The sequence below is a fragment of the Panthera leo genome, unplaced genomic scaffold, assembly GCF_018350215.1.
Source record: "Panthera leo isolate Ple1 unplaced genomic scaffold, P.leo_Ple1_pat1.1 Un_scaffold_43, whole genome shotgun sequence".
Taxonomy (NCBI): Eukaryota; Metazoa; Chordata; class Mammalia; order Carnivora; family Felidae; genus Panthera; species Panthera leo.
The window spans coordinates 190941-195549 of record NW_024962246.1 but is presented as its reverse complement, the minus strand read 5'-3'; positions in this window follow the sequence as shown (position 1 = coordinate 195549).

The window sequence follows — 4609 nt, the reverse complement described above, 5'->3', positions numbered from 1 at the left end:
CAGGGCAGTGGTCTTCCCGAAGGGCTGAGTTGAGGGCACAAGGGACGGTGCCGGTCAGGATCCGTCTTTGGCTGCCAAGGCCACAGACGTCGATCGGCCCCTGTTCGAGGAGGCCTCCGGAATCCTCTCGGTCAGCTGCACACGGGCCTGGGAAACGACATGGTGAGCTTGCAGCTTCCAAGCCGAGTCAGCCTGCACCGCTTCTGGACCCCAGGCGCGTGGCGTTGTCAGACTTTGGCATGGGGTCCCCATGGGGAAGGAGCCTTAGCTAGGGTTAGGGTTTGGTCCAGGGACGTCGCCAGGGCTGAATCGACTCCAGTCTCGTGATCTCCCTCGAGGGCTGAAGTGAGGGCCCATGCCAGAAGGCGGCTCCATTGCAGGATTAGGGTTCGAGGCAGGCTTAGGTTGCGGTGGAGGGTCCCGGTTTGGGGTGCCGTTAGGGTTAGGGTTAAGTCCCAGGAGGCTCCAGGCGCCCAACCCACAGCAGGGCAGTGTTCGCCCCGAATGGCTGAGTTGAGGGTACAAGGGATGCTGCCGGTCAGGATCCGTCTTTGGCTGCCAAGGCCACACAGATCTATGGGTCCCTGGTGTAGGAGGACTCCTGAATATTTCAGGCAGATGCCCCCGGCCTGGGAAACGACATGGTGAGCTTCCAGGTTCCATGTCGAGTGAGTCTGCACCGCTTGTGTACCCCAGGCATGTAGTGTTGTCAGACATTGGTATTGGGTCCCCAGTTGAGAGATCTTTAACTAGGGTTAGGGTTTTGTCCAGGGACACCGCCAGGGCTAATGTGACTACGCTCTCGTTATGTCTCTCGAGGGCTGAAGTGAGGGCCCATGCGACGGGGCATCTCTAGTTTAGGGTTCAGTTACGAGGCTGGCTTAGTTTTCGGTGGAGGGAAGTGGTTCGAGGTAAGATTAGGGTTAGAGTTAGTTTTCAGGAGGCTCCAGAGGCCGAACCCATAGCAGGCCAGTAGTCTCCCCGAAGGGCTGAGTTGGGGGTACAAGGGAGAGTGCCGGTCAGGATCAGTCTTTGGCTGCCAAGGCCACACATGTCGATGGGCCCCTTGTCGGTGAGGCCTCAGGAATCCTCTCGGGCAGCTGTAGCTGGGCCTGGGAAATGACAGGGACAGCTTCCAGGTTCCATGCCGATTGAGCCTCCACCGTTTCTGGACCCCAGGCAAGTGGTTTGTCAGATTTTGGTATTGGGTCCCCATGGGGAGAGTGCCTTAGCTAGGGTTAGGTTTCTTTCCAGGACGTCGCCAGAGTCTAAACGACTCAGGTCTCATATTCTCCCTCGAGGCCTGAAGTGAGGGCCCATGCAACGGGGTGGCTCAAGTGTAGGGTTACAGTTCGAGGCTGGCTTAGGTTTCGGAGGAGGGTCCTGGTTTTGGGTAGGGTTAGGTTTAGGTCCCAGGAGACTCCAGGCGCTGAACCCACAGTAGGACAGTGGTCTCCCCGAAGGGTTGAGTTGTGGGCACAAGGGAGCGTGCCGGTCAGTATCAGTCTTTGGTTGCCAAGGCGAGACACGTCCATGGGCCCCTGGTCGTGGATGTCACAGGAATCCTCTGTGGCCCGTGCAGCCGGACCTGGGAAACGACAGAGTGAGCTTCCAAGTTCCATGCCGAATGAGCCTGAACCGCTTGTGGATCACAGGCATGTGGTGTTGTCAGACTTTGGTTTGGGGTCCCTAAGGGGAGAGAGCCTTAGCTAGTGTTTGGATTCGGTCCAGGGACGCCGCCAGGGCCGAAGCGACTCTGGTCTCGTGATCTCCCTCGAGGGCTGAAGTGAGGGCCCATGCAGCAAGGCGGCTCAAGTGCAGGGTTAGGGGTCGAGGCCGGCTTAGGTTTCGGTGGAGGGTCCCCGTTCGGTGTGGGGTTAGGGTTAGGGTTAGGTCCCAGGAGGCTCCAGGCGCCGAACCCACAGCAGGGCAGTGGTCTTCCCGAAGGCCTGAGTTGAGGGCACAAGGGACCGTGCCGGTCAGGATCCGTCTTTGGCTGCCAAGGCCACAGACGTCGATCGGCCCCTGTTCGAGGAGGCCTCCGGAATCCTCTCGGTCAGCTGCACACGGGCCTGGGAAACCACATGGTGAGCTTGCAGCTTCCATGCCGAGTCAGCCTGCACCGCCTCTGGACCCCAGGCGCGTGGTCTTGTCAGACTTTGGCATGGGGTCCCCGTGGGGAGGGAGCCAGAGCTAGTGTTTGGATTCGGTCCAGGGACGCCGCCAGGGCCGAAGCGACTCTGGTCTCGTGATCTCCCTCGAGGGCTGAAGTGAGGGCCCATTACATGGGGCTGCTCAAGTGTAGGGTAGGGTTCTAGGTCCCCTTTATTTTCATTGGAGGGTCCCCTTTTGGAGTGGGGTTAGGGTTAGCGTTAGGTCCCTCCTGTCTCCAGGTGCCAAACCCTCAGAAGCCAGTTGTCTCCACGGAGGTCTGAGTTTAGGGCAGAAGGTTGGGTGCCGGTCAGGATCACTCTTTGGCTTCCAAGGCCACAACCTCTCTGTGCGATGTTCTGGAAGGCCTCAGGAATCCTCTCGGGCTGTTGTAGCCGTGTTGGGAAATGACATGTTGAGGTTCCAGGTTCCATGCCGAGTTAGCCTGCACCGCTTCTGGACCCCGGTTGCATGGTGTTGTCAGACTGTAGTATTGGGTCCCCATGGTGAGAGAGCATTAGGTAGGTTTAGGTTTTGTTCCAGGGACGTCACCAGGACCGATGCGACCCGAGACTCATGATCTCCCTCGAGGTCTGAAGTGAGGGCCTATGTGACGGTGGGTCTCAAGTATAGGGTCAGGGTTCGAGGTCGGCTTAGACTTCGGTGGAGCTTTCCGTTTAGGGGTTGCATTAGGCTTAGGGTTAGGTCCCAGGATTCTCCAGGCGTTGAACCCACAGTTGTACAGTGGTCTCCCCGAAGGTCTGAGTAGAGGGTACAGGGAGGGTGCCAATCAAGACCAGTCTTTGGCTTCCAATTTCACACAAATATATGGCCCCCTGTAGGTTAAGCCTCAGGAATCCTCTCGGGCAGCTGCAGCCGCGCCTGGGAAATGATATGGTGAGGTTCCACGTTCCATTCCGAGTGACCCTTTACTGCTTCTGGACCCCAGCCACGTGATGTTGTCAGAGGTTTATGGTTCGGTCCAGGAAAGTCGCCAGTGTCGAAGCAACATCAGTGTTTTGAATTCCATGGAATGCTGAAATGAGGGCACATGTTCCGACATGGATCTGTTGTAAAGTTAGTGTGATATATAGGGTTAGGTGTAGGGTGAGTATTCTGGTTAGGGTTACCATTAGGTTTAGGGTTAGCTCCCTGGAGGCTCCGGGTTGTTACCCCAGAGCAGAGCAGGTGTATCCCCAAAGGGCTGAGTGGAGTCACAAGGGTGTGTGCCGGTCAAGATTATTCTATGGGTTCCAAGGCTAGACATATGTATGTGCCACCCTTACTGTAGGCTTCAGGAATCCTCTCATGCAGCTGCCGTCTCGCTTTGCAAATGACATGGTGATATTCCACGTTCCATGTCGAGTATTTCTTCAATTCTGGAACCCATGTGCATGCTGTTATTAGAAAATGTACAAATGTATATTTTCTGGTGGAATGATATCTCCCTTGATGTCTTTGCAGTGTTAAAGTGCTCTTCTATGTATGTATGAGTATCAATTCTTTACTGTAGGTTTTCAGTGTTTTGTGTATTGGATTCTCTCAGGTTGAGCACATGTATGTTTACAATTGTTGTATCTTTCGTTGGATTATACCTTTTATCATTATAATTTCCTTCTTTCCCTCTTCTTAGAGTTTTATTTTTAAATGTAAAAGGATGTCAACTTTTCATTGAAATATTCTTCACACATTTGTTGTGTTAGTTTAGGCACATATTGTAGTCATTCCATATGTCTATAAATTATGTTGTCCTTCAGCAGAAGTGAAAGCTTGCAACAGTATTATTTCAGGATTAACTCTATTCGATTGGCTATCTCTTGTATCCCTAGGACTCATTCGTTCCATAGCTGGAAGCAGTTATCTCTCTCTCAAAGGTGTCAATTCTTTATCTAACCTAAATACTCTGGTGGTAAACACAATTACTTGCTCAGCATGTGTAAATTGGCCGTCTATTTTTCTGTGGACATTGCTTAAAACATTACAAATGATGTCATTATGTTAATAAATTCTGTTTCATTCTTCACTCAAAAACAAGGAGAAGGAAAAGGTTTCTTTGTGTCCCAGGCCCTGTCACTAAGACCCTTCCCATTGTGGAGAACAGGCGGAGTTGCCCAGAGCACCTTCAGTCCCTCAGCTGAGCGACCAAGGCCTTCAACTTTGCAGGAATTCCCATGGTAGCCAGCAGAGAGAGCTCAAGCACCACAGACCCGGAGGGGCGGCCTCCTCTGCCTAGGCAGTGATGGCCAGCAGAGGGCGCACCATCAGCTTTTCTGACCCAGGGCACTTCAGAGCAGGAAGGGCTGCTGCTGCTCCCAGAGGACACAGGGCCTCTACCACTGTCTCAGGACAGAGAGCAGAGCTGTGTTTCCAGCGGGTTCTGCCGCCCGCCCCAGGGGAGACCTTGGGAGCTTTGCAGCAACTTGGCATCTCCTGAGTCGCCAGAGAGAAGCTGCCTTGT